We start from the raw sequence: 18,348 nt of genomic DNA on the forward strand, positions 1-18,348 counted from the left end.
CAAGAACATACATGTGAGACACCTATTTTCTGAGAGTGGACAACAGATAATCAGTTAAGTAACGTAAACAATGAAAGAAAAAGCAGAAACAGGTGAGCCTTGTATTTGTAGCTGGAGCTATTCTCTGAACAACGGTTCAGGGAGGGGGAGCCCATGGTGGCCTGAGTTGAGGAGACAAAGACTAGAGTCTAGGGAGGTTGAGATGGCTGCAATTTGAAAGATTATTGGGAAAAAAATTTATGGAAAGAAGTATTTCTAGGAATCTGCACAGGATTTCTCTGCAATCTATTGCTGAATAGTAAGGTGAGAATGCGTATAGAAAAATTCAAAAGACTGGGCACAGATCTACCAGAAATCCTAAATTGAACAATTTCCACGAATCACACTGAGATTACAGACATTCGACTTTCATCCAGTCAGATGGGAGCCATTTTTTTTTAACACACGGGTACACGACAAACACCCAAAATACTAACACCTTGGAAAAAATATCAAACAACTTGCCAAAACAAAACTTTAAAACCATCCTCAAGAAAAACGATACAAATAAAATGGTGGACTAGGAAACCTCAAGCCTTCATTTTCCCACAGAAACATTTAAAAACAACTAGAAAATGGCTAAAATAACCTTACATGCAGCTCTGGGAAAACAGTCAAAGTTCTGCAAGAACTAACAAACACACAATCCAGAAAAAGCTACTTTCGAACCAGGAGGAAATTTTCTGACATTTTTATTCATCCTTGTCCCACCTACACCCTGGCACAGTGTGGTCTTGGTCTGGAGGAGGTGGCATCCTAGTTCCTAATTCTCTCTCCCAAATCAGAGGGAGGGCAGGAGACTTCATTTGCAATAGTCTAACCTAGCCGTGGGCTGCCCGAGACCACATTTCTACCTCACGTCATTTGGGAGACGTGGCGGGCTTGGTCATGAAAACTGCAGAGGGTCTACTAACCTACAGATGCCTATTCTTGGTAGAGACATACAAGAGACCATCTAAAGCCCCAAAGAGGAGGTGGGGGGAGGCTCTTTGGGAAATTAAGAATTCAATAGTAGCCCCATATATTAGGCAATTGAAAAAGACATACATATACTAAGGTAAAACACATGCTCAGAAAAGAAAAGACCTGAAAAAACTTAAGCTTTTACCTTGGGCTCATCTCTAGGCTCAGAGCATATCTACTTAGTGAACGACTACCTGATACAGAGCCCAAGACAGGTGGCTGTTTTTTGCCTATTACAAAAAAATCACAAGATATACAAAGAATCAGAAAATCGAGGCTTATTCAAATGAAGGAAATAAATTGGCAGAAACTGTCACAGAAGAAGCACAAGCATTGGACTTGCAAGAAAGAACTTCAAAAACTCTTTTCAATATGTTCACAAATCTAAAGGGAAAAAAAATGAAGAACTAAAGAAAATCAGTAAAATAACACGAATAAAATGCGAATATCAACAGAGAGAAAATATAAAAAGGAACCAAAAGAAATCCTGAAAAATATAAAAACTGAAGTGAAAGTTTGCTACAGGGGTTCAGCAGCAGATCTGAACAGAGAGAGGGGGGGAAAAATAGCAAGCTTGAAGGTAAAACATTTGAAATTGCTGAGTCTGAGGAACAGGGAAAAAAAAAGAAAAAAGAAAGCAAATAGAGCCTAAGAACACCATCCAATAGGCCAACATACACATTATGGGAGTCCCAGAAGGAGAAGAAAAAAGGGCAGAGATATTATTTAAGAAATAATGGCCAAAACAAAAATTTCTAAACCCATTCTTCCAATCTCTTTTGATTGTGGAGTTTAATCTATTCACATTTAGAGTAATTACTGATAGGGAAGGACTTTGATTTGCTATTTTGTTATTGGTTTTCCACGTACCTCATTGCTTTTTGTTTTGTTTCATTTCCACCATTAATGCCTTTATGTTAATGAGTGAAATAATTTATTTAGGGACATATTTTGATTCTCTTATCATTTCCTTCTGTGTATTATATTCATATTTTCTTCATGGTTACCATGGGGACTACATATAACATCTGAAAGTTATAATAATAATCTGTTTTGAATTGAAACCAATTTAACTTCCATCATAGACAAAATCTATGTAGCTCGATCCCCCTTTGTTATTAACTCCACAAACTATGCCCATATACATTGCATACTCAGTAACACAGATTTTTATTTATGCTTTATCCATTTGTCTTTGAAATCCTGTAGAAAACAAAAAGCCGAATTACAAATCAAAATTACAGTTTTGTTTTTATATTTGCCCTTGTTTTACCTTTACCAGATATCTTTCTATCTTCCTATGGCTTCAATTTAACATCCAGTGTCTTCTAATTTCAACCTGAAGGACTCCCTTTAGCATTTCTAGTATGACAAATCTAGCAGTAATGAACTCCTTCATATGCTATCTATAAGGGACAGTATTGGATTAAAAGTGTAAGGATCAAAAAAAAATATTCTATGTAAATAGTAGCCAAAAGAAATCTGGCATGGCTATACCAATATCAGACAAAATAGACTTTAATTCAAAACTTATCACAAGAGACCAACAAGGACATTATATAATGATAAAAAGGATCAATTTACCAATGAGATAAAACAACTATAAATACAGAAACACCAAATATCAAAACTGAACATCGAAATTGACAGCTCAACAATAATACTTTCAGACTTCAATTCTCTAGTCTCAGTAATGGAAAAAACAACCAGAAAGAAAATCAGTAAGGAAAAAGAGTACTTGAACAACATTTTAAACCAGTTGGACATACCAACATATACAGAACACTCCATCCAACAAGAGCAGAATATGTTTGTCTCAAATGCACATGGGACATTCTTCAGGACAGATCACATGTTAGCTCACAAAACACGTTTTAATAAACCTAAAGAGACTGAAATCATACAAACTATCTTTTCTAATTACAATGTAATGAAACTAGAAATCAATATAAGGAAAATGAGAGAAATCCACAAATATGTTGAAATTAAACAACACACATTTAAACTATGAGTCAAAGAAGGAAACACAAGAAAAATTAGAAAATATCTTTACACATAAACATGAAAATATGTCATACAAAAACTTATGGGATGCAGAAGTAGTGCTAAAAGGGAAATATAACCCTGTGTGTTAACAACAATGGAATCTTAAATAAAAAGTAAATTTTAATAGAGGGCATAATATTTCAACCATCTGTATCGTTTGACATGGATAGAGACATTTAAGATAATAACCTATGATAAAAAATAAGTAAGTAAATAAAATGTATAGTTATTATTTAAAGAAGAAAGATCTCAAATCAAATAAACAGTCTAACTTTACATCATAAGGAACTAGAAAAACAAACTAAATGCAAAACTAGCAGAAGAAAAGAATGTTAGAACAGACATAAATAAAATGGAGAATAGGAAAATAGGAAAAAAAATCAACAAAACCAAAAAGTTGTTCTTTGAAAAGATGAGTAAAATTGTCAAATCTTTAGCTAGATTGACTAGGAAAAAACAAAGAAAATTCAACTTACTAAAATCAGAAATCAAAGTGGGGATATTACTACTGATATTACAGAAATAACAAGGATTATAAAAGATACTGTGAGCACATTTACACTAACAAATTGGATAACCTAAATAAAATGAACAAATTCCTACAAACACACAAACTACCAAGACTGAATCATGAGAAATGAAAACTTGAAAAGATATATAATCAGAAGATTAAATCAATCACCAAAAAACTCCCAGCATAGAAAAAGGTCTGGACCAAATGGCTTCACTGGTGAATTCTACAAAATACTTTAAGAATTACATTGATATTTCTCTAACTTTTCACAAAAATTAAAAAAAAAAAAAAAAGAAATACTTCCTAACTCATTCTATTTGGCTAGCATTACCCTGATACCAAAACAGATGCAGACATTATAGGAAAAGAAAACCACAGACCAATAGCCCTTAGGAATATTGACAAAAAAATCCTCAGCATAATACTAAGAAACCAAAATCACCAGTATATTAAAAGGATTACACAAATTTGGATTTATTTCTGATATGCAAGGATGGTTCAACACACAGAAATTAATCAACATAATGTTAATTAATATTTAAATAAATAATTGAAAGCTACATAGATTGGAAAGAAAAAATAAAACTGTCCTTATTAACATAAAAAAAAGAAATTAACCAATGTAACATACCATATTAACAGATGAAGAAAACAAGTACACGACCATCTCAACTGATGCATAAAAGCATGTAAAAAAATTTGACACCTTTTCAAAAGACAAATTCAAAAAACACACACAACAAACTAGGAATAGAGGAAACTACCTCCACATAAAGGTCATATATGGAAACCCCATAGCACAGAAAAAGAAATGAACACATACTGGAAAGGAAGAAGTAAAACTATCTCTGTCCACAGACATGATCTTACATAGAAAAATCCCTAGAGATTCCACAAAGTAACTGTTAGAATAGAGAAATTCAGCATAGTTGCAGGAGACAAAAATCAACATGCAAAAATTAGTTACGTTTCTATAGACAAACAACATACAATATGAAAAGGAAATTAAGATGATCCCATTTACAAACATCAAGAAGAATAATTATGAATAAACTTGACTGAAGAGGTGAAAAGACTTACACACTGAAAACTGTAAAATGCTACTGAAAGAAATTAAAGATGACATAAATGTCAAGAAAGACATCGGGTATTCATAGCTAAGAAGACTTAATATCAGTAAGATGTCAATACTGCCCAAAGTGATCTGCAGATTCAATCTGTTCTCCATCAGAATCCCAGTGATATTATTAAAAAATAGGAAAAAAAAAAAATTTTAAACTTCTGTGGAGGGCCGCCTGTTTGGCTCAGTAGGTTAAGCGTCTGACTTCAGGTCAGGTCATGATCTCACAGTTTGTGAGTCTGAGCCCCACGATAGGCTCTGTGCTGACAGCTCAGAGCCTGGAGCTGGATTGGGATTCTGTGTCTCCCTCTCTCTCTGCCCCTGCCCGGCCTCTGTCTACTTCTCTCTCTCTCTCTCTCTCTCTCTCTCTCTCTCTCTCTCAAAAATAAACAAACATTAAAAAAAACTTATTTGTAATCTCAAGGCACCCCAAATAGCCAAAATAGTCTTGGAAATGAAGAGCAAAGTTGAAAGTCTCACATTTCCTAGTTTCAAGACTTAACTTCAAAGCTACAATAAATCAGAATAGTGTGGTACTGGCATAAAGACAGCCCTATAGACCAAGGGAATAAAATCACAGCCCAGAAATAAATTCTTATATATACGGTCAAATTATTTTTGACAAAGTTTCCAAGACCATTAATGGGGGCGAAAGATGGTCTTTAACAATGCTAGAAAAATTGGATATCCATATACAAGAGAAGGAAGCTGGACTCTTATACCATATACAAAAACTAAATAAAAATTTATCAAAACCTGAATGTAAGAGATACAGCTACAAAACTTTTAGAAGAAAAGTTTCAAAGATGTTGGATTTGACAATGATTTCTTTGATATGACACTGAAAGTATAGACAACAAAAAAAGAAATAAACGTCATTTCACTGAAATTATAAGTTTTATATATCCAAAGACATTGAGGGACACCTAAATGGCTCAGTGGGTTAAGCATCTGACCCTCGATTTCAGCTCATGTCATGATCTTGCATTCATAGATTGAGCCCCACGACAGGCTCTATGCTGAGCATGGAGATTGCTTAAGATTCTTTCTCTCCTTTACTCCTCTACACACACACACACACACACACACACACACACGCTCTCTCTAAAAAAAAAAAAAAAAAAAAAAAATTGAAATACATTGAAAAGAAAGTGCAATGGGATAAAATGTTTGCAAATGATATATCTGATAACCCATTAATATCTAGAATATAGGAAGAACACCTATAATTCAAAACATAAAAATAAAAACAATTTAAAAATGGGCAAAAGGCTTGAACAGACATTTCTCCAAAGAATATACACAAATGGCCAATAAGCATATGAAAATAGGCTCAACATCACTAATCATTAGGGAAATGCAAATCAAAACCACAATGAGATACCACTTTACACTCATTAATATAGCTATTAAAAAAACCAGAAAATAAGTGTTGGCAAGGATGTGGAGAATTTGGAACACTTATGCACTGCGAGTACAGATGTAAATTGGTGCAGCCACAGTGGAAAACAGTTTGGTAGTTCCTCAAAAAGTTAAACCTGTTACCCAGCAATTACATTTCTGGCTACATAGCCAAAATAATTAAGACCAGGGACTCGAACAGAGATTTGTGCACCAATGTTCATAGCACCATTATTCCCAATCACCAAAAGGTGGGAACATCCCTAAAGTCCATCTCAAGAGATGAAATGATTGACAAAACATGGGTATGTACATACAATGAAATATTATTAAGCCTTGTAAAGAAATGAAATTCTGATACATGCCATAATATGGTAAGTCATGAAGACATTACGCTAGTGAACTAAGCCAGACACAGAAGAACAAATAGAATACGGTTGCACTTATGTGAGAGGCCTAGCATATTCAAATTCAGGGACACAGACAGCAGAATAGAGGTTACCAGGGGGAGGGAGTAGGGGATAATGGGAGGCTTACTGTTTAATAGTACAGAGTGTCATTGGGGGATGGTGAAAAAGTTCTGTAGATGGATAGTTGTGATGGCTGTACAATATGAATCTACTTAATGTAACTGACTTGCTCATTTAAAGACAGGTTAGAATTATAAATTTTATTTCTGCAGCAAAAATTAAAATTTCCTTTTAATTTAAAAGAAAATTACTTACCAAATCATGCCTTAAAACTCTTTAAAGGAAAGCAACAAAAAAGAGGCACTCAATATTATATTGACAAGATTAAGTATCCAATCACAATTTACTAGACGTGCAATGAAAGCAGGGAAGTATAACCCATAATCAGGAGAAGATACCAAGAAATATAAACCAATATATAATAAAGATTATGTAAATTAGCCAACTAGGGATCTAAAAGTACTATTACTATTCTGCTCAAGGATTTAAAAGAAAAATGTATAAAAGAATATATACACAGTAAAACTGGATTGCAAGTAACTTGTTCTGTGAGTGTTCTGCAAGATGAGCAAACATTTCTAATAAATTTTAACTTGATACATGACCCATGTCTTGTAATACAAACAGTACGTGATGCCAAATGTCACATGATCACAAGTTAAGTCAATGGTTCTTGAAACCTGGTTTGATATACAAGTGCTTTGGATTACAAGCATGTTTCTGGAACAAATTATGCTCATCAAACCAAGGTTGTACTACATATACATTATACATATATATATATATATATATTATATATATAATATATATACACATACATACACATACACACACACATATACATACATACACATACATACATACACACACACAAACAGAGTGAGGAAAGAAATTAAATCAATTAAAAAAAATCAAGGGAGCATTTAGAGATAAATAGATCTATAATGTTTGAGATGAAAAAAAATTCACTGGAGTCCACAGCAGAATAAAAGATTGATAAACTTGAAGACATCCCAATAGAAACTTTTCAAACTGAAGCACAGAGAGAAATAGCCTAAGGAAATAAAAGAAGAAAGAAAAAAGAAACAGAGTCTCAATGGTCCATGGGACAGTAAATATCAAGTGGTCTAATACATATTCAGTGGAGTACCAAAAGATAAAGAGCAGAAAGACTGACAAAAGATTGGCCAGAATTTTTCTAAAACTGATGAAAACTACAAAACCACAGACACAAAACCTAATAAACCACTGGAAAGATACACTTAAAAAAACCATACCAGAACATATAATTGTTGAAAATCAAAGATAAGTAGACAATGTTAAAAGCAATCAGAAAAAAAAAGGAAACATTCACTCGATAAAGGAGAACAGTAATGAAAGAAAACCAGCATTAGTCTCTCACCAAAAACAATATGAGCCAGAATATAGTGAAACACCATGTATAACATTCTGCAAGAAAAAAAAAAAAAAAAAGCTGATCCTAGAATCTTCTATCAGTGAAAAATTTACTTCAAAAATGAAGGGAAGGACCCCCAAGAATGTTGGTTTCTAAATATTCTTTTCCAATAAAAATAGCCAGAGCTCCTCTGATAAGTGGTTGATTCTCCTTATGAAGCAGGGAAAATACATGATTATCTCCAAGCATCTCGTGCCAATAATAAGAAGGGACAGGAGGAAGCAAGGAAGGAAGGAAGGATCAGTGAGTTTTAAAAGGGCACATAAGCCAATCTACAAGAGTTTTCAATGGCCAAAGCAGTAACAAAATACATAACTATAGCATTAGATTATAACCCCAAAATAAAACAGCCATAAATCGATACTAATATAAATAAATGATGAAACAATAAGTAAGAGAAAAGAAAAAAAAAAAAGAGAAAGGGAAATTGTTCCTTACAAAAGAATGTGAATTCTTAAATCCAGGAATAGAAATGTCACCGTTCGAATACCAGTGATGCAGCTGCAGGGAAGAGCCACAAAGAAATGCTCAACTAGTAACTGAACATTTAAAGAGAAAAAGGATACCTGCATAGAGTCAAGGGTCTCCTCCAAAATATTTCTTAAAGAGAGGAAAATATTAATATTACACTAGCAAAATCTGGAAGATCCCATCTTGGCCAGATGATAAAGGTTAACCGTTAAGACTATTGACATCACAACCTCCATGATATTATGCATAGGTAAGACCACATCACCTCTGTGATATTGTTGCCAAAAATGTACAACCACAATCTAATCACCACAAAATATTAGATAAAGCCAAACAGAGAAATATTTTTTTTTAAGTATAATCAGTAATGGTCAAAAGTGCTATGGTTGGAGCGCCTGGGTGGCTCAGTCAGTTATGCATCCAACTCTTGATTTCCTTTCAGGTCATGATCTCATGGTTCGTGGATTGGAGTCCTGCATCAGGCTCTGCGCAGACAGCATAGAGCCTGCTTGGGATTCTCTTTCCCTCTCTCTCTCTCTCTCTCTGTCCCTCACCCCCTCACATGCGCATGCTCTTTCGCTCTTAAAATACATAAACATTTTTTTAAGTGTCAAAGTCACGAAACATCAGGAAAGACTGAAGAAAAGTTGCAGGTTGAAGTAGACTGTGAAAACACCATAGCTCAAGGTAATGTCAGGTATTAGATGGGATCTTAAAACAGAGACAGGATGTCATTAAAAAAAAGAGAGAGAGAGGAAATTCTAGAGCCTGTAGTTAATAGCATTATACCAATATTAATTTCTCAGGTTTGACAATTCTGTGGTTCTGTAAGATGTTAATGTTAGAGGAAGCTGGGGGAAGAATATACAAAATTTCAGCATAGGATTTCTGCAACTTTCTGTAAATCTCAAACTATTTCAAAATAAATATTTAAAATCAAACTACAGGCCCTGGAAGCATACCAGCTGGGCTGAATTCTAACTCTCCTCCTTGTTATTTTGTAATGTTACAACATTTGCCTAATCTTTCTGGGCTTCTGTTGTGTTAACCTAGAATGAGGGTAACAATGGTACTGACCTCAGGCATCTCCTTACAAGAGCAAATGAGATGGTACTTTCTCAAGAATGCATACAGTATTCAAACCTTAGCTATTATTAAATACTATTATTTTTGTTCGGCAGAAATTTTAAATTTTAATGTACTGTTTTCATCTAAGGTTTCTGAGTTGTGTTTTGCATCGACACTCCCCACGCCAATACCATAAAAAGTTTGGCTATGTTTTTTTTTACCCTGAGACTTTTATAGTTCGTTTTTTATGATTAAATCCCTGGTCCATGTGGAGTGTATTTATATGTAAGAAGTGAATTGAAAGCTCCCTTTTTTTTTCTTTTTTACAGATGGCCGGCCATTTGTTGCAACATCACTTATGAAATAACCCATTGTTTTCTCATGGGCCAATCTTCATGCTCAGCAGCACGCTAGGACACAGAAATCCTTCAGTTACTTCTGCTTGGCGTTCACTCCTACAACTTGAGTTTAGCAAAAATGGCATATGTTGAACAGTGTTGAAGAGCACTCATGAGGAGAGCAGAGAATCCCATCAGTGGTACCATAAATATCAACTGATCCACAAATACAGAGTTTCTATAGTAAATATGAAACTCTCAGGAGACCTACTCAGGATACCAGTGAATTTCAGATTCCAGATCGGACAGCCTCTTTTCATCCCTCACCATGATCACTGCCAATCTTTTGATTTTGACATCCAAAAAGAGGAGTTACTGGCACTCGTCACAACCCAGAGAGGTTGAGATCTGAAATACGTTCTCACCCTTTTCTACTGCTTTCTCACTGATCTCTTCTGTAGTTAATAGTATTATACCAATACCTCTTTTTTACGATCTTCTGCACTAAATTAGGTTTCTGGCCTGCCATCCAAACCGACCGTTCTTCAACGTTGGTCTTTACTCCTTTTCTCAGTTTAACTACTTACCCAGAGCATTTTCATCCATTCACATCATTAGCATTACTTATGAGCTTCTCATTCTGTCTGTTTCTCTCCAAGCCACATCTCCTGACTCAAGTCAGGTTCCCAAGATGCAGTGCCTGAGACTTGCATTCTTGTTCACGTGATTTATTAGTAGCATGTTCTCATGAGAAAGGAAATAGCAAGACAGGACAAAATGGTAAACAAGAATACATATTCTGCTGCAAACTACTGGTAGTAACTTGACTCAAGGTGACACGCCTCTTGGGCCCTTATACGAGTCAATTATTGGCTGCTGGCTCCTCCTAGAGAGAGGTTGGAGATACATGTCCTGGGGGAAAAAATGGCTCCTGTTCAGTGGAGGGTAATTCTCTGGAGAAGGGGCAGTCAAGAGTCTTCAATAGCTAGAACTTATAGTAACTGTGGGACTGGTACACTGGGGAAGGGGATCTGTGCAGGGCAAGGTAACTCAACAAACACTTGTACTACTTAGATCCACTTCTCATACTTTTTCATACTAACCATGCACAGCTTCTCTGGGACTCTAGCTGGTCACAATTTCTAGAAAACTTCTAAGAGAAGAGCTGATGGCAGGTGTCACTACCCACCTACCACAGTTGGTCCTGAGACCGTAATGATACTTATTATTGCCCTCTTCATCCACTATGCATATAAGATTCCCCTCCACCTTGGCCACTACTTCTGTTGGTCTAGGCTGTCTGCCTGGTTGGATAAGCATTTTGAGCCAAGGGGACCTGATGCCTGTTAGACAAAAATGTTTGTACTTTGTCATTAACAGTAAAACGTACTCTAGTAAAACATTTAAGTCCTAAGTATATTCCTCTATGCTCCCACTATGTAGCAGCAGTCTCCATTCTTCATGATAATCAGATTCAATCACCCTTGTTTAATTGTCTCCTAATACAAGGATCACAAAGTACCTAGGTGATGGTTGTGGCTCTAAGTTTTGTGGGACTCTCACAGTGTCCCCTGAGGAATATGCACCCTTCTGGAACCCAGGACCTCTAGGCACACAATCTTAAAGTCAATGAGATAAGAAACACAAAATTTCTCAAATGGGTCACCGGGAATAATGGCAAATGGAAGTACTCCTATCTTCGTTCCTTGATCACTGGATCCATGAATTGGAGGCACATCACCATACAACTGTTTAAGATTTAAGGCGTATGCCACATCCTGAAGGATAACAATCCATTATCACAGGGTGTCACCCTATGCGATGTCTCAGCTGTGCCTTTAACAAGCCCTTCTAGACAGTGTGATAAGTGGAAGGACCAGCATTTCCCGTGGTCACATGTCTACTGCCATAACTACCTTGCTGTAAAATGGTTCCTTGATAATGAGGAAATGTTACATGGGATCTCATACCACTAAATCAGACATTTGTGAAGCCTCAGATAGTAATGTGGGCTGAAGTCGAGGAGGCAGGAAGGCAAATTTGTACCCCAAATGTGTTTCAATCCAAATCAGGATGAAATGTCTTCCTTTCTAAGGAAATGGGTTAGATCCTTGAAACTTTCCTCCAAGTAGCTAGATGGTCTCCTCAAGGTGTGTATGATATTATATCATGGGTTTTAACATCGGTCTCTGTTACTGGAAGGTCAAATATTTATCGGAAGAAGTTAGACCAGCCTTAGTGAGAAAAGGTCCATGCAAGACCTCTTTCTGTACCACCCTATCTACCTTATTCATGAGCCTAATGCACAAACACAGAGAAAACCAAGGACAGGCTGGGTGACATCTACTATCTATGTCATCCTGTTCATTTGTTGGTCTTCTACAGGAGATGCTTTCTGATGGACATTAATATACAATATGAAGATCCTCATATTTTGTGTCCACTCCTGTAGGTCAGTCCAGACTTTTCTTCCCCAGACCTTCTTGTCTTCAACATCCCTATCTTCCTCCTTCCAGAACCCTGATCCATCAATCAAGCCAACAGCCAAAGAAGTTACGTGTATTTCTATCCTAGACGACTTCTCTCTCTGCAAAAAGTTCATGAACAAGCACGGTGCCCAAAGTTCCATCCTCTGGGATATTATTTCCTTGACCACTGTCTCTGTGGTTACCTGTGCACAAGACCGCAGTGAAGCAACAGTCTGCCTTCAGCTGAGACCACTATACCTAAACCTACTCCTCTATCCTTTCCTCAATCTGGTCCTTTCTGTCTCTTAATAATCCCTTGATAGTAAGCTTCTTCTTACTCATAGCTATTTCTTTAGTTCATATTTATCACCTGGGCTACAGAATAAGCTCCTCACATCTCCATCTTGATTATCTTTGCCTTCTAATTTTAACTCTAAAGAGCTTCTTCCAAAAACAGATATCTAATCCTATTAATTCATCTATTAAAATAATTCCCTATGATCTATAGAATAAAATCTAAGCCTGTGAGCACAATATACAACATCCTTCATGCTCTACGTAACATTCCCTTTCCTTGTGTTAACTTCTACAATTATTCCCCTGCACATGATGTTACAGTCACAACCAGAAAGCTTGCTCTTACCCCATGAGGCCATGGACTTTAACACATTTATGCTTTTTCATGTGCCAAAAATGGCCTTTCTTGCCTGATTTCTTGGCAAACTTGTGCAATTTCAAGACATAACTCAGAAGTTACATGCTCTGTTGAAGGCTTCACTCTTTACCTGTGCTTACCTGTAGTGCACAGTCTTTACCTATACATACCTCTTGTATTATATGGTATATATATTCCATCTATCTATTTCCTTCATTTGTCTGTGAGTTCCTGGGGGCTAAGAACTATGTCTTAAATAGAACTATCCCCTGTCTTAAATAGAACTATCCCCTGCACCCAGCAGGGTCTAGCCTATAGTGAAATTACTCCGTTGTACAATTATACTGTCCTCTCTGTAGTGAAGCCTGCAATCCTCAGGCAACAGAAGTACTAAATCCCAAAGTAAAGTTATCATGGATTCTGAGGCCTTTCATCAAGAATTTAAATTCAATGCTTTTAGAGGTCAGGTCTGTCACAAATGGTATAAATCGGCCGTAAGTAATGATCAGGTAGCGAGGAGGCCAGGGATAAAGTTATGGGAACATCTGCCTTGCCTAACAGTAATCTCAACACCAGTTACAACAGAAGCAAACCACACTATTCAATGAAAGCACACTACGATCCTCGTGTGTCTTGAGATCCTCCGATGTGAGAGCCCTAGCCTACAACCTGTGAGGGCTATTTTGTCACGTGCAATTATAAGCAAATGCGTGACCTCGCGTACTCTGGAAAAATCCCAGTCAACATCAAATCAGATGATTCACATCCCATTTCTTTTCCATGTGAGAAGCACAGAGCCACAGAACAGCACACTCACTGTATCTCAAGTGGTTGTTAATTTTAAGCTGGAAGGAAACTTGAGTTTTATGGGACTGGGCACATTGACAAGACTTTCTCCAGAGCAGCATAAAACAAATACGATCCTTGAAGTCAAATAACATGCCTTTTCATCCAGGAACCTGTCTTACAAGAGGGGGTTCTCAAGCTACATAACTTGTCTGAGCCTCAATTCTCCTATCTGTAAGATGGGAATGTTAATTAATACCTATTTCCAGAAAGGTGCTAAGGAAATTACATAAAAGCTACAAGTGTCAAAACAGCACAGTGTCTGGCAAGTGATAGGTGCCAGAAAAATTTCACTTAAGTCTGCATATGAACCTTATTTACTTGCATCCAAAATCTGGAAAAGAGCCCACAACACGTGTTTCTCCTGCCAAAGAGGCATAGTAACGGGATGGTATTTGCAAAATTCTTTGAGATCCCTAGACAACGTTTGAGAGTGAATACTAAGTGTGGTCCTAGAGAAAGTACTGCCGAATCCATCGTTAGGGGAGCGTGTTGAAATCCAAAGACTTCTCTATGTCTGGACATTGTCCAGGATATCTTCGTTTTCCTGGCCAATATCAAAGGAATCAGGACATCCAATTCCATTTCTGACATCCACAATTGATTGATGGGGCTTGGGTGGGTAACTGGTATCTCACTGGCAGAAACTACAGTTCCCTCCCAGCCTTCTCTGAGAGCCAGCACAACCTTTTTGAATCCTCAACTTTGAATCACTTCCAAAGCAATTTGCTTAGCAAAAAGTAGGCTATTTTCATATACTGGGCTTAGCTTAAGTTCACCTTTCTAACCTTCAAATATTAAGACTCACCCCCACAGAAAATGATTCCAGGAGCCTAATTAGAATGCCTGCTCTCTGTTCTAAGACAGGCTCATTCTCCTCATCATGCTTTTTCAGGAGACATTGATACCAAAAATAACTGGCTTCCAATGATACTTCCATTTCCTATTTCTCTTCAAAAAAGAAAACAAAGGGGATTTCAAAAGTGATTTCGAGAGAACAGTCCTAATAACACTTGCAAGTAGGGAGTAAACCCTTTTAGTCAAGGCATTTAAATATTTACTGCCATAGAATATTTTTCAAACATAACTTCAACAAAGTGAAAGAATGACATAGACTTTTATGTTCATAGGAAAAGTTTTTACCTTTGCTTCTAAGAGTTTGAAAAAAAAGACGATAAGGTCTAAGCTGTAAAACAAGAGAGTCTGTAAAAGTATGAGGAAGAATTTCCTGGGGGTGAAAAAAACATGACTGTAAGAGTCCTTCTGCTTTCTCTAGCAGGTTTTCAGAACCTAGCCACATTTATTCATTTATTAAACATGTACTGTGTGCCGATCATTCTGATCAGTGACATGGGGACTGCAGATGATAACAAGATGGAGACCTTGCTTTCAATAAACTTTCATCAGTTGGGAGCAGAGAACCTAGAGTGCACAAGATTAAAAAGAAATTAAGCAATTACGAAGAAATGCGGTATTGACTGAAAGTATTACTGGGAGATGAGTGAGGAGAGAGCTCCCGGTGGAGATTAGCTGAGCAAAGATTTACTGAGCTTGCCCTTACCGATGAAGACCGCAGCGGGTGGAAGAGAGGAGGCAGAGTTGCAGACAAGATGCAGGGGAGGAGAGCGCTAAGTCAGCTGCAGAGGGCATATTTGGGTGGGGGCCGGTCATGGGTCCTGAGAGAGACGTGTCACATTAGGAAGAGCTATAAAAACTGGACTGAAGGGGCGCCTGGGTGGCTCACTCGGTTGAGTGCCCGACTTTGGCTCAAGACATGATCTCATGGTTCGGGGGTTTGAGCCCTGTGTCGGGCTCTGAGCTGACGGCTCAGAGCCTGGAGCCTGCTTCGGATTCTGCGTCTCCCTCTCTCTCTGCTCCTCCCCCACTCATGCTCTGTCTCTCAAAAATAAATAAGTGTAAGAAAAAAATTTTATAACAAAAACTCGACTGAAGAATCTAAACAAAGAAAAAACGCAGGGTCCATCTTTTGACTATTGAGTAGAGAGGCGAATAATAAAAAATGTTGTTTTAAAATCATGGGCAGTATCCCAGGAAAAGATCTATGGGTTTATATGCACATTAGAAGGGCAGAGAGAGAAACCAGAGCCAGATCAGAGTGGCCAGACAAGAAGGCTGTTGGTGCAATTCAAGTTTGAAGCAGGAGGCTCAGTACCAATGAAAAGGGAAAATCTGGAGGATCTTGTTGGAGAAAAATAATCAGACTTGTACAGAGCACTAAGAAGAAAGAACAGAAAGTAAAGGGTCAAGGGTTTTTGAACTTTCAACGATGTCCACAAGTTTTGAGCTCGGAAAGAGAAAAATGGTGATAGGAGGGGAGGAAGATGTTAAGCATGACTTGCAGCATTCTGGTTTGAGGCACTACATGAATTTACTACTAGAAAAGGGCCAGGATTAAATTCTATTTTGACATGGTGAATTGGAGAGGTCTTTGAAACATCCAAGTGGAAATGCTGATTATTAGGTGGTTGGAAATGTAACCTAGTCTGCAGTTAGGGGGTCAGGATTAGGTAGTGATTCTCAACTGGGGGTGAGTTTGCCCCCTGGAGACAGCTGGCAATGTTTGGAGAAAGTGTGGTCATCACAACTGAAGGTAGAAAGCTTGTTACCTGTATCTAATAAGCAATGGCCGGGGATGCTGCTAAGCTTCTCACGATGAGTGGGAGAGCCTCTCCAAACAAGGAATGACCCAGCATCCAATGTCAATAATGCCAAGGTTGAGAAACTCAGAGACAAAAGTGATCTGTTAGGAAGACAGCAGCATGTTCATGACAATTAAAGATGTGAGCATAATAAAACTACAGAGTGAGAGAAAAGTTAGGTTGGAGTCCTGAGTAATTTTCAATGGCCAGATGGAAGAGGATGGAGCCTACAAAGAAGACCTAAAATAAGGGCAGACCAGGGAAAGAAAAGGAAAACCAGTAGGTGGAGGTCACAGTAACCATGTTAAAAAGTGTTTCTGAAGGAGGGAGATACTCAGTAGAACAGAACTAAAATATATCCATTGGATTTAGAAATATGGATGTAGTTAGTGACCTTAGAATAGGCAGTTTCACTGGCATACAAGTGAGGAAAGCTAAGGGTAACTGAATGGAAAAGAAAGAAAATGGCGAAATGGGGAGATGAGGGGAAAGTGGGTTCAAGGAAGGTTTGCTTGTTGTTGATACTGCTGCTTGGAGCAGTCAGGCTTAAATAAAAATGAAAGATCTAGGGCCATCTGGGTGGCTCAGTCAGTTAAGCACCCAACTTTAGCTCAGGTCATGATCTTGCGGTTCATGAGTTCAAGCCCTGCATGGGGCTCTGTGCTGACATCTCAGAGCCTGGAGCCTGCTTCAGATTCTGTGTCTCCCTCTCTCTCTGCCCCTCCCTCACTCACACTCTGTGTCCGTCTCTCACAAATATTTTTTTCCTAAAATGAAAGGTCTAGTTGAAAGTAAAGTCTGAATATATGGAAGAAATCAGTTTTTCAAAAATAGGTAATAAAACATAAGTGAGTTCTACTGGATATTTACCCAAAGAAAACGAAAGCACCAATCTGAAAATATACATGTACTCCCATGTTTAGAGCAGGACTATTTACAATAGCCATATTATGGAAGCAACCGGAGGGTCCATCAATAGATGAATGGATAAAGAAGATACACATACAACAGAGTATTACTCATCCATAAGAAGAATGAAACCTTGCTATTTGCAACATGGACAGAACTAGAGAGTAGAATGCTAAGTGAAATAAGTCAGAGAACGGCAAATACCATATGATTTCATTCATACGTGGAATTTAAGAAACAAACGAACAAAAAAAAAGAGAGATAAAGTAAAAAACAAACTCTTGACTATCAAGAACAAATGATGGTTACGGGGGGGGGGGGGGGGAATGGGTGAAATAGGTGAAGGGGATTAAGAGCCCACTTATCATCATGACCCCTGAGCGACACAGGCCATGGCAGAATCACTATACTGTGCACCTCAAACTAATCTAACATTGTAGGTTAATTATACTGGACTGTAAAAATAAAGTAATTAATTTTTAGAAAACGAACAAACGAAGCCGAAACAGGCCCATGTATACAGAGACCAAACCACTGGCTGCCAGAGAAGAGGGGAGGCAGGAGAAATGGGTGAAGACGACTGGGAGACACAGGTCTCCAGGGACGGAATGAGTAAGTCACAAAAGTGAAAGCGACAGCATGGGCCACACAGCCAATGGTGTTGCCATCATGTTGTATGGCGACAGATGGTAGCTACACTCGTGGTGAGCAGAGCAGAGTCTAGAGATGTTGAACCACAACATTGTACACCTGAAACTAACGCAACATTGTGTGCCAAGCATACTTCAGTCAAATGAGCAAGACACGAGTGGGTCACGAGATCCATTTAGTGGGTTTTAAACCGCATTTTTTAAAACATGAAACAAAAGAGGATGAGATAAACAAATAAGACCCACCGTCACACAAAGAGAAGTATTACTTCAG

This window comes from Panthera uncia, chromosome D1, assembly GCF_023721935.1.
Source record: "Panthera uncia isolate 11264 chromosome D1, Puncia_PCG_1.0, whole genome shotgun sequence".
NCBI classification, from domain to species: Eukaryota; Metazoa; Chordata; class Mammalia; order Carnivora; family Felidae; genus Panthera; species Panthera uncia.